Raw genomic sequence first — 19,333 nt, forward strand, 5'->3', positions numbered from 1 at the left:
GCATGACACAACATGTCAACATCAACATCAGTTGAGGGCTGCAACTTCACTTTTAAAATGACAATATCTTGGCCTGACAACTGTTGTCAGTGATATAAGTATTTGAAATTAACATGATTTCTTAATGTCTAGTGACAAATCAGGGCCATTTTATGATTAATTGAAATACATTTCTTACATACAGTTCCTTTAACTTAGACATTATTAAAAACATAACATTTTATCTGAAGTATTTTTGTCTTTTGCCCCGTGTGTGTGTGTGTGTATGTGTGTGAGAGTGTGTCTGTGTGTGAGAGTGTGTGTCTGTGCTTGTGAGAGTGTGTGTCTGTGTGTGTGAGAGTGTGTGTGTGTGTGTGTGTGTCAGAGTGTGTGTGTCTGTGTGTGTGTGCGAGTGTCTGTGTGTGTCTGTGTGTGCGAGAGTGTGTGTCTGTGTGCGTGTGAGAGTGTGTTTCTGTGTGTGTGAGTGTGTGTCTGTGTAAGAGAGTGTGTGTGTGTGTGTGTGTGTGGGCATGTTTTTGTGAAATATCAGGACACAAATGTGTATAATGACATGGGTATGACATAGGTATTACAAAAAGAGGGTGAAATATGAGGACGTTCCCCATGTCCTCACTTTTCAAAATGCTTATAAATCACACAGAACAAGTTTTTTTTTCACAGAAAGTGAACTGCACAGTCTCCTGTGATGGCTAGGTTTAGGGGCAGGGGCAGTGTGTGTGTGTGTGTGTGTGTGTGTGTGTGTGTGTGTGTGTGTGTGTGTGTGTGTGTGTGTGTGTGTGTGTGTGTGTGTGTGTGTGTGTGTGTGTGTGTGTGTGTGTGTGTGTGTGAGAGTGTATGTCTGTGTGTGAGTGTGTGTCTTTGTATGAGAGTGTCTGTGTGAGAGTGTGTGTCTGAGAGTGTGACTTGTGTGTGAGAGTGAGTGTGTGTGTGTGTGTGTGTGTCTGTGTGTGTGAGAGTGTATGTCTGTGTGTGAGTGTGTGTGAGTGCGAAAAAGATTCACAGATTCATTTGAGTGTTTTTAATGAGTTGAGTGTTTTTAATGAGTTCATTCGAAAGTTTTTGGAGAATATTCAACTTTTATTTAAATGTATGTCTTACCCTAAAGCAAATACGTAATTAATTTGAGTCTTAGTGTTCATAATAGTTGGTTAGTTTGTTTTGATGAATTAGTTGATTCGTCAACATGATTCCTTGATTCGTTCGAGTCATCACTCAGTCGTGCCCCTTACAGTCATTGAATTTTAAAGGAAATACTGCTGTCTTTTTGGATTACATTTGATTAGTTGTATTTAGCATACATTTATATCATGTTTGATGCTTTTGACACCATTGTAGTTGATCCAGAAATATATTGTATTATTATTATTTTTAATAATTATAGTATGATTATCATCTAATAGATATTATGCTCTTAATTAGCCTCACAGTTGCTGTGTGTAGTGAACTACTTTTTCAAAAGCTTATAATTGAACTAATTTATAGCTTGGAAGCATCGTCCCCATAACTGATGTGTGTGTGTGTGTGTGTGTGTACGGTCAGTCTGCAGTGTCACTTTGCGCTCTGCTGATTTAAGATTCGCCCTCATCAGAATTCCTCTCTTGTCAAGCGTTAAAGTAGGAGAGAGAATTGACTGTCACTCCTTAATTGATAAACTCAGCCTCTCCTCTCCATGAGCACCAGCAGCTGCCAATCAATAATCATTGTGTCTCTCTGCAGATGAGGGAATGTTTAGATACATCTGTGTGTGTGTGTGTGTGTGTGTGTGTGTGTGTGTGTGTGTGTGTGTGTGTGTTTGCAGATTAACGCTAGCATGGACACACTGCCCGCAGTGAACAGTGGGAGAATCCCTGCTCCCTACAACTCAAGGGCAAATGTGTGTAAAGGGCAAACGAGTGTGTGTGGGGTGTGCAGTGTCTGTCAAACATTGTGTTTGTGTATTTGTCTTTGAAAACTAGACATATGTAGTGTTGTATGAACAGGATATTCATCACCTGTGATGCATACACGATGACAGAGTGCCACCACATGTATATTAAAGTAAATATTATGGTCAAAAAAGAATATTACAATTAAAAACTTCTTAATTTACCTTATTTAAATAATTTTTATTAGAAATATTTATATTTTACATATAACATTTACCAAAACATATATACTGTATGTGATGTATAATAAATAATTTATATATATATATATATATTAGGGCTGTCAAAAGATTAATCGCGATTAATCGCATCCAAAATAAAAGTTTGTGTTTACATAATATATGTGTGTGTGTACTCTGTTAATTATTATTTATATATAAATACACACACAAGCATGTATATATTTAAGAATTTTTTATTTTTATATATAAAACATTTATATTTATATGTATTATAGATTATATAAATGTATATACAGTATATACATGCAAATATTTATTAAATATATACATGAATGTGTGTGTATTTATATATAAATAATAATTAACAGAGTACACACACATATATTATGTAAACACAAACTTTTATTTTGGATGTGATTAATCGCGATTAATCTTTTGACAGCCCTAATATAAATATATATATATATATAATATATATATATATATATATATATATATATATATATATATATATATATATATATATATATATATATATATATATATATATATATATATATATATATATATATATATATATATATATATATATATATATATATATATATATATATATATATATATATATATATTATAATCATGATTAATCACATCCAAAATAAAAGTTTGTGTTTGCATAATATATGTGTGTGTACTCTGTTAATTATTATTTATATATAAATACACACACATTCATATATATTTAAGAAATATTTGCATGTATTTTCTGTATATATAATTTATCTTATATATAAATATATTTTTTTAAATAAAAATATAACATATAATTAATTAGTAAATAATTGAAATAAAATAAAAATAATGTATATAAATTTATATATATATATATATATATATATATATATATATATATATATATATATATATATATATATATATATATATATATATATATATATATATATATATATATATATATATATATATATATATATATATATATATATATATATATATATATATATATATATATATATATATATATACATACATCATTTTTTTATTTCAATTATTTATATTGTAAAAAAAATACAAGTATTTCACTATACGTGATTTATATATTTTATTTTTATCATTAATTTTTTTATTTATAAATATGGCATCACAATTAAATATATGGCGTCAATTAAAATATAGCAAATGAAAAATGTAACTTACTCTTGTAAGCATTATTGAAATTAAATATTTAAAAAAGAATTTTAAATATTTTAGCAAAAATTAAATAGTTCTTGCACATAGTCACATGGAGCAGTTTTACAGTAATGCCTTTTTGTCAATTTGAAGTTTGTCGGCTCTCATTTACTTCCATTATATGGAAATTAGAGAATTTAAACATTTTGTGTTACCCATCCCTTTAAGATCTTTGCATTGCCACATTATTTTCATGTATAATTAAGCATATTTAAAGCAACCGCCTGAAACACACGAGCATCGTGGCTGTGAGTTCTTTAGAAAATGTAAAACTTGTTTTAGTAGTGAAGTCACAAATGACACACACACTCTCTGCCATGGCTCCAATAGTCTGTGTGTAGTGTTCTAGTCCTGCTTTAATGTGTTTAGCAGAAGAGTTTATCTGACGATATCTCAGCAGGGTGCTTCACTTCTCCAAACAACCCCTTCACTATCTTACCTCTCCATCTGAGGTGCTTATGTGTGTGTGTGTGTGTGTGTCTGTGTGTGTGTATTATTCCTGCTCAACGATTTTAGCATAATAGCCTTCAAGCCTGTTGCACTTATTTCTTTCAGGCGCTTTATATAAAGAACCTTTTCTGCCATCTGAACATTGGTGCGAACCAAACAAACGGATCAAGAGAGTCTTGCTTCCAAACAAACTCTGGAGCTGTTCACCAATCAGAGCAGAGTAGACCAATCACAACAGACTGGGCCATCTGACCAATCAGAGCAGAGTAGACCAATCACAACAGACTGGGCCATCTGACCAATCAGAGCAGAGTAGACCAATCACAACAGACTGAGTCATCTGACCAATCAGAGGGATTTAGAGAGTCCATGCCCGTAGGCAGGGGGGTTCCTAACTACCAAAGGTCCAGAATTTAAAGGGTTAGTTCACCCAAAAATGAAAATTCTGTCATTAATTCCTCACCCTCATGTCGTTGGACAGCCGTCAGACCTCCGTTCATCTTCAGACACAAATGAAGATATTTTAGTGTAAAGCTGATGCTGAGAAAGGCTTCAGATAGGCCTCCATTGGCATTCAGTACATTTACACTCACAAGACCCATAAAAGGCTCTTAAAACGTCGTTACAAAGTCCATCTCACCACAGTGACTCTACAATAATTTTACGATGCGACGACAATAGTTTTTGTGCTTAAAAAAAAATCAAAATAACACCTTTATCCAGCTTGTTCTTGTCTTCCGTGTGTGTCTCCACGACGCATGCGTGAGAATATGACGCAGATCCGGCGTTCAGGAATCCATGAAATGCCACTTTAACCCCATTTTGAGAACTACGCCGAGACCTAAAGCACGATCAATGTAGAATTCAACAGCTGAGATACGCGCGTCTTCCTCTGCTTGTGAACAAATCTCTTCTGGGTCATGTGTCCGAACGCCGGATCTGCTCATATTCTCACGCATGCGTCGTGGAGACACACACGGAAGACAAGAACAAGCTGGATAAAGGTGTTATTTAGATTTTTTTGGCGCACAAAAACTATTGTCGTCGCATCGTAAAATTATTGTAGAGTCACTGTGGTGAGATGGACTTTGTAACGATGTTTTTAGTGCCTTTTATGGGTCTTGTGAGTGTAAATGTACTGAATGCCAATGGAGGCCTATCTGAAGCCTTTCTCAGCATCAGCTTTACACTAAAATATCTTCATTTGTGTCTGAAGATGAACGGAGGTCTGACGGGTGTCCAACCACATGAGGGTGAGGAATTAATGACAGAATTTTCATTTTTGGGTGAACTAACCCTTTAAGTCTGTTTTTGTAATAAACAGGTGTTATTTAAAGTAATGACGGCCAATAATTCGAATCCGGACCTCTGTATTTTTCCAATGTGTAGGCTATAAATGTTGTGAAATAATTGCCTAATTATATAGTATTACTTTATCGAGCAGATATTGCACAGCACCAAAATCTTCTCATCTGAGCTGCCTATGGTCTGTCAACATCAACATCAAATCCTTTAAGAGGACCAATCAAAACAAAGTAGGCGGGCTTTATGTTCACTGAAGCTGCTGAGCGCAAATTCCAGCGCGACACTCAGTAAACTAAACATTTCATATTTGCCAGCTGTTTTAGGATTTAAATGTTAAACTACCGATAAAAATAATCAGGCAAACTAATAAACCTTTCTAATTTCGCCATTTAAAATAGGTATATAAATAGGTATTTAATTTACGTGATTTAATGTAATAATTAGCAACTGTCAATGTGAGAGGACAAGAAACATGAACAAATCCGTTTTCTTCATATAATGCATACGATTAATAATGAATGTGTACATATTGTGAACAAATTAAAGAAAAATCTTAGAAAGTGATTAATGAAAATATTCTATACCCTATGTTTTGTTGACTGCTTTAGGAGGGGAAGAGAGGGCAAGATCAGGAGAATGAGAGAAAAAGAAAGAGTGATGGAGAGAGCAGGAATTAACAAATCATCTACTGCCCACTGCCTTAGTTTTAAAGCTATTTCTCATGATTATTTTGGCCTTCAAACGTCTTAAAATGCACATATGTAGATCAGAGAAATCTACATTTTCTCGGGGGAGCATGTCCTCGAACCCCCCTACCTAGGGTGTGTGTGTTTGCAGCAACGTATAGGCCAAATTATTAAAGCACCTTTGTTTTCTGGCCAATTATACGTCAGTGATCCTACAAATGTACATTTAGTCACTTCTTCAAAACTTCCTTTTTTCACAACATGAAACAAACACATGTTAGCTTCTAGTGCTGTCATGTGAATCTGTGATTTAAACTTTTGGGTGTTGAAAAAGGTCCACTTTTTGGAAAAAAAAAGACCCCCCCCCTTCACTAGGCTGACTATGGGCCTGGAGACATCATTGAACATTGTGGTGAATGGGCAGTTTGCAGAAGAGATGGCAATAAACATCAGTTAACATTTTAGAGAAATCTCAAAATAAAATCATATGACATGATCTTGAAAAACATTTCATAAAATTCAGAGTTTTAGACTTATCATCTTCAGATTTGAAATATAACATGGTCAGACATGTGGCTTCAGCTGTAGTGCACTTCTAGATTGCTAAAATGCAAACTTCAATTTTATTTTCATAAAGATATTTCATACAAATATATTTCTAAAAACTTTACAAAACTTTGAAGCTTATTATAGCTATTTTTGATTATGAAAATAATTATAATTTTGAATTTACAGTAAACTGCCAAGTGTCTGCTTTCAAATGACGCCATACTTATGATTTTAGTGCAAAGGAATCATTAACTGTAACAGTTTTAGTCTGATTATGCTTTTTTTTAGGATTTTTCCAAAAGCGGGGGTGCAGGCTAACAGGTTAAATCAACCAGAACAAAATATATCATCTTCTTTGGTCCAAGAGAACTGAGTGTGAACACACCCCAAATCTGAATCTAGAACCCACAGGTTCAACATAGAACATCAATGAACCTTTATTTTGAATATTGACAATATTTAGCCATAACTTTGTGTTTTCATGCCTTACCCTCAGCGGTTTAAATGAGCTAAACATGGCATTAGCTTCACCCTGGCACTCATTACGATGTATATCGAGAAAACTGGGGGCAAAATCCTCCCAGTAAACCCAGTAAAGCCAGATGTGTATTTAGGAGAGCCAGTGTTTGTGTGTATGCTATGCTAGCATGTGTTTTGGCTTTAAACGCCTGCAAGATTAGCATCAGTGTTTAATGTATGTTAGCGTGAGAGCGGCTGAGTTGATGAACACTGGTAATTGATGATGTGCTGCCAAAAAAATATCTGACAGATTCCCAAAAGTAAAAAGATATTTTGGAGCAGATAAACAGAGGGGTTTTAAAAGCTCGGCCTGTGCCCATAGCGAGCCCATTAGTGTAATTGATGGCCGCCCGCCATCCGTCCTGCCTCTGACCATCATGAAGCCGCCGCACGTTTAAAGGACACGCAGAACATTTAATGGCTCCGCAAATAAACAAATGAAGCGCCTCCCATGTAGGAGTGAGCGAGTGTGGGTCATTCTACACGATTGAGCAGGAGCATCTTTTAGTTCAGTAAGAGGATTTCAGCTCTTTGTCAGATACATAATAATAATAATAATGACCAGATAAACAAGTCTGTCGACAACTTTGAAGTTGGCTTGAGAGCCTGACCAGAAAGACTGAAAACATTTTTAAAGTTTTTGGATGGATGGATGGGCGGATGGATGGATGGATGGATGGATGGATGGATGGATGGGCGGATGGATGGATGGATGGATGGATGGAGGGATGGATGGATGGATGGATGGATGGATGGGCGGATGGATGGATGGATGGAGGGATGGATGGATGGATGGATGGATGGGCGGATGGACGGATGGATGAAGGGATGGATGGATGGGCGGATGGATGGATAGACGGATGGAAGGATGGATGGAGGGATGGATGGGCGGATGGATGGATGGACGAATGGATGGGCGGATGGTCGGATGGATGGATGGATGGATTGGCGGATGGATGGACGGATGGATGGGTGGATGGATGGATGGGCGGATGGATGGCGGACAGATGGGCGGACGGTCGGATGGATGGATGGATGGATGGATGGAGGGATGGATGGATGGATGGACGGATGGATGGAGGGATGGATGGATGGGCGGACGGTCGGATGGATGGATGGATGGACGGATGGACGGATGGATGGAGGGATGGATGGATGGGCGGATGGATGGATGGACGGATGGATGGGCGGATGGTCGGATGGATGGACGGATGGTCGGGCGGATGGACGGATGGATGGGTGGATGGATGGATGGGCGGATGGATGGATGGACAGATGGATGGGTGGATGGACGGATGGATGGGCGGACAGATGGATGGATGGATGGATGGACGGATGGACGGATGGATGGATGAACGGATGGATGGATGGATGGATGGACGGACGGATGGATGGGCGGATGGATGGATGGATGGATGGATGGACGGATGGATGAACGGATGGATGGATGGATGGATGGGTGGACGGATGAACGGATGGATGGATGGATGGCGGACAGATGGGCGGACGGTCGGATGGATGGATGGATGGATGGATGGATGGATGGATGGACGGATGGATGGATGAACGGATGGATGGATGGACGGACGGACGGATGGATTATATTAACAAAAATAATAAAGTAACGTTAGACTGTGGGTAATGTTACTTAACCAATTTGAAGCAGTTGTTGAACTTTTTTTTTATATCTACGAGAAACGTCGAAATATCGACACGTCCTCTCCAGCAGCTGGAGTGTAAAAAAGTTCCTGGTACAAATAGTTCCGGGTAGTTTCGGTGGAAACGGGGCTTAAGTGGTTTTAAACCTCAAATGCTACTGTAATTTAGTATCATGATTATAACTCACTGATAATTCAATTGTATTTCCATTACTCTCTGTACAGACATAATAAAAACAATATTCAGCATTGGTCCGTCTACAAGCTGTAAAGAACAGAAGCGTAGTGTTTACACATCTAATTATACAGCTTTAATTATACAGATATCAGTCGGGCAAATTGTTATTTGTGTGTCTGTTTCGTGAGGTCTCTAGTGTCTCTGTGTCACACACACACACACACACACACACATCACAGAGCGTGCACATGGTGTGTGTAATGTGACCAGCTCAGTGTCGGGCGGTTAGCATGTGTGCCATGTGTCCTGCGGGACGAGAGGAGCATCTGCAAGCGTATCGCAGACGCCCGGCGAGAGATTATTATGGTCTGTTTTTACTAAATAAAAGCCCATTTTAAATGATTACATTAAATGAATGTATTACTAAATGAGCATTTGACAAATATTATTGGAATGCTAAATAACAAATACTAATGTAAGGTATTAATTAAAATATGAAATAAAAACATTTTTGTTTTATGTATAAATATATTTATTTATAATTTTATATGTATTTTTATATATTTAGAATAATGTATAACATTTTGTGTGTATTATTATTAATATTAAAATGTATTAAATATGTTGTAAGTATATTGTGTATTGTGCTTGGAGTCAATCGTTTATTAGTGGTGGTAATTAAATGTAATGTGCCGACATCATTTTTCATACAAATAAATTATGAACACATGCAAAAACAAGCGAGAACCAACTAAATATTAATAACTGATTATGTTGTAAGCAATGCATGTTTTTTTCTGTGAGCTACAATAAAACCCTTAGCTGTATTTTTTTTATTACATTTTTATATATTTTATATATTTAAAAAAAAAAAAAATCGATATAATTTTGTCAGATAAATACATTAACTAAGTTAATTTTGTTCTTTCCTCCTATTTAAAAAATATGTTTATGTAAATTTAATGGTTTAATTGAACTTGTAGGCTCATTAAAAACATCACTTTTGACCACTATATATATATGATTTAGTATTTTGTTAGCATGAATTAACACATTAGCATGTTGTATGATTTAACATGTTGATAACATGATTTAACATTATGTAGCATGTTGCTAGCATGATTAGAATGTTTGTTAGCATTATTTAACACATTGCTAGCATTATTTAACATGTTGCTAGTGTGATTTAGTATGTTGTTAGCATTATGTAGCATGTTTTTTACATAATTTAACACAATGCCAGAAATGTTTATTAACATGTTGCTAGCATGATTGGCATTTTGCTAACATGATTTAATATATTGCTTTCATGATTAACATGTTGTTAGTATGATTTGCATATTTCTAGCTTGATTTAGTATGTTTTTAACATTTTGCTAGAATTATTTAGCACTGCTAAGCATGCTAGCATGATTAAACATGTTGCTACCACAATTAGCATGTTGGTAGCATTATGTAGCATTTTGCTAACATGATTTTACACATTGCTTACATGTTGCTTACATGATTAGTATGTTTGCCAGCATGATTTTGCATGTTGCTATCATGTTGCTAGCAATGATACTTTACACTTTTGACCGCTACTGGACCACTGATGAAGCATAACATTATGACCACTGACAGGTGAGTAACACTGATTATCTCTTCATCTCCTGTTAGTGGGTGGGATATATTAGGCAGCAAGTGAACATTTTGTCCTCAGAGTTGGTGTGTTAGAAGCAGGAAAAATGGGCAAGTGTAAGGATTTGAGCGAGTTTGACAAGGGCCAGATTGTGACGGCTAGACGACTGGGTCAGAGCATCTCCAAAACTGCAGCAAACAAGTCCGATCCATGGAGGCCCACATCGCAACTCACAGGACTTAAAGGATCTGCTGCTAACATCTTGGTGCCAGATACCACAGCACTTCAGAGGTCTAGTGGAGTTCTTGCCTCGACGGGTCAAGGACCAACACAATATTAGGAAGGTGTGTAAATATTTACAGCGTTGGCGTTGGCTTTAGGGGTTTGCAGACGGTTCCTCAACCTGCTGTTCCCAGTCATGGGAGATTTTCTTACAGAGTTACCTCTTGAACTGCTTGATTTATTTTTAGTTTACCTCATGAACTGCCATGTCCTTTTGTTCTTTTCTTTCCACTGTCAGAGTTTGTTTAGCTGAACCTCAGCAACAGCAGAGCTAAACATCATCAGGTTGACGTCACGCAGCCTAAACTCCGCCATTTTGAGCAGGCAATCAGGGAAGCGCTAGAGCGGCTGAAGCATTGGTATCTATAAAATAATTGACTTTTATGTTCTGAGAGCTGAGGTGTATATTTTCTCAGATACATTAAGGTAAGTTGATGTAAGGTCTCTCTTTCTCACACACACACACACACACACACACACACAATAATATGCTTTTATACCAACACGATCTCATGACAATGCGTATCAATAGTACGAGTGTGCAATCTCGTGGAATGTATACGCCAAAATGAGTTTTGCCGTGAATATGCTACACAGTTTTTTGCGTGCATATGATACGCACTTTATGGTGTGGACACTTACCTAAAGGATTATTAGGAACACACACTAATACTGTGTTTGACCCCCTTTCGCCTTCAGAACTGCCTTAATTCTACGTGGCATTGATTCAACAAGGTGCTGAAAGCATTCTTTAGAAATGTTGGCCCATATTGATAGGAGAGCATCTTGCAGTTGATGGAGATTTGTGGGATGCACATCCAGGGCACGAAGCTCCCGTTCCACCACATCCCAAAGATGCTCTATTGGGTTGAGATCTGGAGACTGTGGGGGCCATTTTAGTCCAGTGAACTCATTGTCATGTTCAAGAAACCAATTTGAAATGATTGGAGCTTTGTGACGGTGCATTATCCTGCTGGAAGTAGCCATCAGAGGATGGGGACATGGTGGTCATAAAGAGATGGACATGGGCAGAAACAATGCTCAGGTAGGCCGTGGCATTTAAACGATGCCCAATTGGCACTAAGGGGCCTAAAGTGTGCCAAGAAAACATCCCCCACACCATTACACCACCAACACCAGCCTGCACAGTGGTAACAAGGCATGATGGATCCATGTTCTCATTCTGTTTATGCCAAATTCTGACTCTACCATCTGAATGTCTCAACAGAAATCCAGACTCATCAGACCAGGCAACATTTTTCCAGTCTTCAACTGTCCAATTTTGGTGAGCTGGTGCAAATTGTCGCCTCTTTTTCCTATTTGTAGTGGAGATGAGTGGTACCCGGTGGGGTCTTCTGCTGTTGTAGCCCATCCGCCTCAAGGTTGTGTGTGTTGTGGCTTCACAAATGCTTTGCTGCAGACCTCGGTTGTAACGAGTGGTTATTTCAGTCAAAGTTGCTCTTCTATCAGCTTGAATCAGTCGGCCCATTCTCCTCTGACCTCTAGCATCAACAAGGCATTTTCGCCCACAGGACTGCCGCATACTGGATGTTTTTCCCTTTTCACACCATTCTTTGTAAACCCTAGAAATGGTTGTGCGTGAAAATCCCAGTAACTGAGCAGATTGTGAAATACTCAGACCGGCCCGTCTGGCACCAACAACCATGCCACGCTCAAAACTGCTTAAATCATCTTTCTTTCCCATTCCGACATTCAGTGTGGAGTTCAGGAGATTGTCTTGACCAGGACCACACCCCTAAATGCATTGAAGCAACTGCCATGTGATTGGTTGATTAGATAATTGCATTAATGAGAAATTGAACAGGTGTTCCTAATAATCCTTTAGGTGAGTGTATACGACACGCTTTTGGGTAGGGTGGGGGTGGGGGGTTAGTACGTATAATACTCCATAAAGTGCGTAAAATTCATTTTGGTGTATATTTCATGAGATTGCACACTGTGTGTGTGTGTGTGTGTGTGTGTGTGTGTGTGGACTGGTAATCCCTACGTTATGGGGACAAAATGTCCCCACAAAGATGGCAATATCTGAAATCCTCGTCCTTGTGGGGACATTTTTAGGTCCCCATGAGGAAAACATCTTATAAATCAGACTAAGTGATGTTTTTTGAAAATGTAAAAATGCAGAATGTCTCCTGTGAGGGTTAGGTTTAGGGGCAGGGGCAGTGTGTGTGTGTGTGTGTGTGTGTGTGTGTGTGTGTGTGTGTGTGTGTGTGTGTGTGTGTGTGTGATGGGTAGGTTTAGGGGCAGGGGTAGTGTGTGTGTGTGTGTGTGTGTGTGTGTGTGTGTGTGTGTGTGTGTGTGTGTGTGTGTGTGTGTGTGTGTGTGTGTGTGTGTGTGTGTGTGTGTGTGTGTGATGGGTAGGTTTAGGGGCAGGGGCAGTGTGTGTGTGTGTGTGTGTGTGATAGGTAGGTTTAGGGGCAGGGGCAGTGTGTGTGTGTGTGTGTGTGTGTGATGGGTAGGTTTAGGGGCAGGGGCAGTGTGTGTGTGTGTGTGTGTGTGTGTGTGATGGGTAGGTTTAGGGGCAGTGTGTGTGTGTGTGTGTGTGTGTGTGTGTGTGTGTGTGTGTGTGTGTGTGTGTGTGTGTGTGTGTGTGTGTGTGTGTGTGTGTGTGTGTGTGTGTGTGTGTGTGTGTGTGTGTGTGTGTGTGTGTGTGTGTGTGTGTGTGTGTGTGTGTGTGTGTGTGTGTGTGTGTGTGTGTGTGTGACTGGTAGGTTTAGGGGCAGGTGCAGTGTAGGGGGATAGAATATACAGTTTATACAGTATAAAAACCATTACGCCTATGGAAAGTCCCCATAAAACATGAAAACCCAACATGTGTGTGTGTGTGTGTGTGTGTGTGTGTGTGTGTGTGTGTCTGTGTGTGTGTGTGTGTGTGGGCATGTTTTCGTGAAATATCAGGACACAAATGTGTATAATGACATGGGTATGACATAGGTATTACAAAAAGAGGGTGAAATATGAGGACGTTCCCCATGTCCTCACTTTTCAAAATGCTTATAAATCATACAGAACAAGTTTTTTTTCACAGAAAGTGAACTGCACAGTCTCCTGTGAGGGCTAGGTTTAGGGGCAGGGGCAGTGTGTGTGTGTGTGTGATGGGTAGGTTTAGGGACAGTGTAAGGGGATAGAAAATACGGTTTGTACGGTATAAAAACCATTACGCCTATGGAATGTCCTCACATTTCACAAAAACAAACATGTGTGTGTGTGTCAGCTATTTTCATAACATTTTCAAACATGGCTCATCCAATCATGTTTCAGAGTCTATTTGAAGTCAGTTTTAACAGAGAGTGTAGCTTGTGTGTGGTAGAATTAGGCCTTATCTCTTAATAACCTCATTAGGTCCTTATCAATGATTTAATTCTAATTAAGACAAAATTTTAAAGTGACAGGCTAATGAGGAACCGGATGCAGTGTTAGCACAGTTAGCACATCACATTACTACAATTACCACATGTGTGCTCTATGACACTCACTTGTACAGTAGACAGCCTCTCTTTCACAGATCCACACACACACACACACACACACACACACACACACACTAGGATCCTCCGTTAATGTCTGGTTTGGGTTGTAACCCAGTCATTGACCCGAACACCGGCCGGCCCTCAGTGCTCAACAATCCTCAATTAAACCCAGCATGTGTTTCTCAGATCCTCCTCACTAAACGTCCACCGCCTGTTTTTAAATGGCACTTTTCAATGCTTCCGTCCTGTAGCATTAATCAAAGCAGAACTTCTGGTCAGCCTGAACCTCCTCTCCATTGTGATTTATATTAATCAAAGTACTTTGGAGTACTGATGCAAATATTATGGCGCATGAATAATAATTTTGGACTATGGAAGTGTCTCTTATTTGTTTTTATGTTGTGGCAGTAACCATACACTCTTAGGCTGTGTCCAAAATCGCTCCCTATACCCTTAAATAGTGCACTATATGAGGGGTCAGACATTTGTAGTGGTGTCTGAAACCATAGTGGACGTTATTGAGTGCACTCATTCAATCCCACAATGCACTGCAATAACAAGAGTCACACACGGAATGCATTCCTGCTTCTGACATCTTCCAAATTGCTGGTCCCATGTGGGTAAACACATGATTTTGCACATTGCTAGCATTTTGATAACATGACTACTATGTTTGCCAGCATGATTAGCATATTGTTAGCATGATTTAACACTTTCTAGCATTATGTAGCATGTTGTTAGCATGATTTAACACTTTCTAGCATGATGTAGCATGTTGTTAGCATGATTTAACACATTTCTAGCATGTTGTTACCATGATTTTACACATTGCTAGCATGCTGCTAACTTGATTAGTATGGTTGCCAGCATGATTAGCATGTTGTTAGTATGATTTAACATGTTTCTAGCATTATTTAACATGTTGTTAGTATGATTTAACATGTTTCTAGCATGATGTAGCATGTTGTTACCATGATTTTACACATTGCTAGCATTCTGCTAACATGATTAGTATGTTTCTAGCATGATGTGTCATGTTGTTACCATGATTTTACACATTGCTAGCATTCTGCTAACTTGATTAGTATGTTTGCTAGCATGATTAGCATTCTGTTACTATGATTTGACATGTTTCTAGCATGATGTAGCATGTTGTTAGCATGATTTAACACATTTCTAGCAAGTTGTTAACATGATTTTACACATTGCTAGCATTCTGCTAACATGATTAGTATGTTTCTAGCATGATGTATCATGTTGTTACCATGATTTTACACATTGCTAGCATTCTGTCAACATGATTAGTATGTTTGCTAGCATGATTAGCATGTTGTTAGTATGATTTAACATGTTTCTATTATGATTTAGCATTTTGTTAACATGATTTAACACATTTATCGCATGTTGTTAACATGATTTTACACATTGCTAGCATGCTGCTAACATGATTAGCATGTTGTTAGTGTGATTTAACATGTTTCTAGCATTATGTAGCATGTTGTTAGCATTATTTAACACATTGCTAACATGCTGCTAACATGATAGTATGTTTGCTAGCATGATTAACATGTTGTTCATATGATTTAACATGTTTCTAGCATTATGTTGCATATTGTTAGCATGATTTTAAACATTTGCTAGCATGCTGCTAACATGATTAGTATGTTTGCTAGCATGATTAGCATTTTGTTATTTTGATTTAACATGTTTCTAGCATGTTGTTACCATGATTTTACACATTTGCTAGCATGCTGCTAACATGATTAGTATGTTTTCTAGCATGATTAACATGTTGTTCGTATGATTTAACATGTTTCTAGCATTATGTTGCATGTTGTTAGCATGATTTTAAACATTTTCTAGCATGCTGCTAACATGATTAGTATGTTTGCTAGCATGATTAGCATTTTGTTAGCATTATTTAACAAATTTCTAGCATTGTTGTTACCATGATTTTACACATTGCTAGCATGCTGCTAACATGATTAGTATTGTTTGCCAGCATGATTAGCATATTGTTAGTATGATTTAACATGTTTCTAGCATGATTTAACATGTTGTTAGTATGATTTAACATGTTTCTAGCATGATGTAGCATGTTGTTAACATGATTTTTCACATTGCTAGCATTATGTAACATGATTGGTATGTTTACTAGCATGGTTACCATGTTGTTATTATGATTTAACATGTTTTTAGCATGTTTTTAGCATTATTTTAATCATTGCTAACATGATTAGTATGTTTACTAGCATTATTAGCATGTTGTTAGTATGATTTAACATGTTTCTAGCATGATGTAGCATGTTGTTACCATGATTTTACACATTGCTATTATGCTGCTAACATGATTAGTATGTTTGCTAGCATTATTAGCATGTTGTTATTATGATTTAACATGTTTCTAGCATGTTGTTAGCATTATTGTACACATTGCTACCACGCTGATAACATGATTAGTATGTTTCAAGCATGATGTAGCAATAATGATTAGCATGTTGTTATCATGATTTAACACATTAGTAGCATGTTGTTAGCATTATTTTACACATTGTTAACATGCTAACATGATTAGTATGTTTGCTAGCATGATTTAACATGTTGTTAGCATTATTGAACACATTTATAGCATGCTTGCTAACATGATTAGTATGGTTGCTAGCATGATTTAGCATGTTGTTAACATGTTCCTACCAATAATACTTTAAACTTTTGACCACTACTGGACCCCTGATCAAGCATAACATTATGACAGGTGAGTAACACTGATTATCTCTTTGTGCTAGCATGAACATGTTTCTAGCATGATTTAACATTGCTAACAAGATTTAACACATGCATGTTGGTAGCATGCAAAGTAATTAATGACAGAATTTTCATTTTTGGGTGAACTAACCCTTTAAGTACAACTATATCGCTGTGTTTGCTAAACATCTGGTTGAACAAGACAAGTTTACGGAAATCAACTTGTCTTTGACAGTGGCTATAGTGTAGGGGGAAGACGCGTGACATCAAGTTTTGACGCAAATCGACCCGTGGTTCGAATCCGCCTTTTGCTGAACTCACTCTACTCCCTTTTCCCATCACATATCAGATCGGAAAGGCATTTATTTTCAATAAAAATGAAGAAAATATTAGAAAAGTGGAAATAAAGTGTCTAACATGTGTTTAATAATAAGTGTTTATTGGTTAGGTTTAGGTAAATAAACATTTGCTGTATTAGAGACGATAAAGTGAGTGGGTCCAATATCATTGATCGTAATAAGTGGGTGGGTCTTGTCCCGCACACATACAATGGTTCCGACGCCCATGTTTGTGCTACATATTTCACTTATTTTAAGCCTTTATGGCTTTATTTCTGTTAAAAAAAATTCTCAGCTCTCCCTTATAAGGGTGTGCGCCGTTCACACACACTGCATTTCTAAGACTGGTTTCTCACTGAAGCTAAGCAGGGCTGAGCCTGGTTAGTATGTGGATGGGAGAACAACTGGGAAAACCAGTGCTGCGTTCAGCCCCGACAAAACGTGGCAAACCGTTTTTTAAACGGAAACGGTGCTGCGTTGAACACCCTGTTCTGTTGACGCAAGAGTTGTAACTACGGCAGCTGAGAAGGCCATTCTTTGTGTTCTTTTTGAGGAATTTTCGGAGCCTGATAAAATCGATATAAATACGTGTTTAATACTGCAAAATACATGCAATCACTGCCCTTGCCGTCCAGATTAAATGACAACACCCCAATCCAATTTATTAATTTTTTTATCTCCTGGTAATCAATTCTAATTTAAATCATTTTATTTCTAGTTCTTACTTTTTTACAGTAATAGCTTGTATTTTCTCTCTCACTTTATGTCAAGCAATTACCATATATGAAATTTGGTATATAAATAAACTTGCTTTGCAATGAAGCTAAAGATATAAATAAATACATCATCATGTTGATTATATATATATATATATATATATATATATATATATATATATATATATATATATATATATATATATATATATATATATATATATATATATATATATATATATATATATATATATATATATATATATATATATATATATATATATATATTAGGGCTGTCAAAAGATTAATCGCGATTAATCAAATCCAAAATAAAAGTTTGTGTTTACATAATATATGTGTGTGTACTGTGTATAATTATTATGTATATATAAATACAAACACATTCATGTATATATTTAAGAAATATTTGCATGTATATACTGTATATACATTTATATAATTTATATTATATATAAATATAAATATTTTATATATAAATATAATAAATTTTTCTTAAATATATACATGCCTGTGTGTGTTTTTATATATAAATAATAATTATACACAGGACACACACATATTTTATGTAAACACAAACTTTTATTTTGGATGAGATTAATCGTGATTAATCTTTTGACAGCCCTAATATATATATATATATATATATATATATATATATATATATATATATAAAACTCTTACGACAATCATGTCTTCTAATACCTTATTCTGTATACAGAGCTGCAGCGGACACATTTGTAAACATCTTCACTTGGGCCCATTGTGTGAGTTGTCTCTTTAATACCGCGTGGTTTATATACATGTTGCTGCTGATTGGACTGACATATTTGACACACCCACCAAACGAAAAAAAACGCATCTCAAACCCGTTACACAGCGTTTCCAGGAAACATGACGTTCAACCGGAAACCGTAGCAAAACGTTTCGCACCGGTTTGAGCTTTGAACGTGCCCCAGGCTGCTGCTGGTAGAGGTGTTAATGAGGCCAGTAGGGGGCGCTGTGGTCTGTGTGGCTCCTAAGTGTAGTGATGGGGACGCTATACTGTAACAAGCACCGTCCTTCAGATGAGCCGTTAAACCGAGGTTCTGACACTCTGTGGTCATTAAAAATCCCAGGATGTTCTTCGATAAAGAGTAGGGGTGTAACCCCGGCATCATGGCCAAATTTGCCCATTGGCCCCTGTCCATCATGGCCTCCTAATCTTCCCCATATACAGATTGGCTTCATCACTCTGTCTCCTCTCCACCAATCAGCTGGTGTGTGGTGGGCGTTCTGGCACAAAATGGCTGCCGTCGCATCATCAGGTGGTGCTGCACATTGGTGGTGGTTGAGGAGATTCCCCCCTTCTATATGTAAAGCGCTATATAAATGTAACAAATTATTAATTAATTAAAAAATTAAGTGCGAGCCGTCACG

The sequence above is a fragment of the Gobio gobio genome (assembly GCF_949357685.1).
Source record: "Gobio gobio genome assembly, chromosome: 17".
NCBI lineage: Eukaryota > Metazoa > Chordata > Actinopteri > Cypriniformes > Gobionidae > Gobio > Gobio gobio.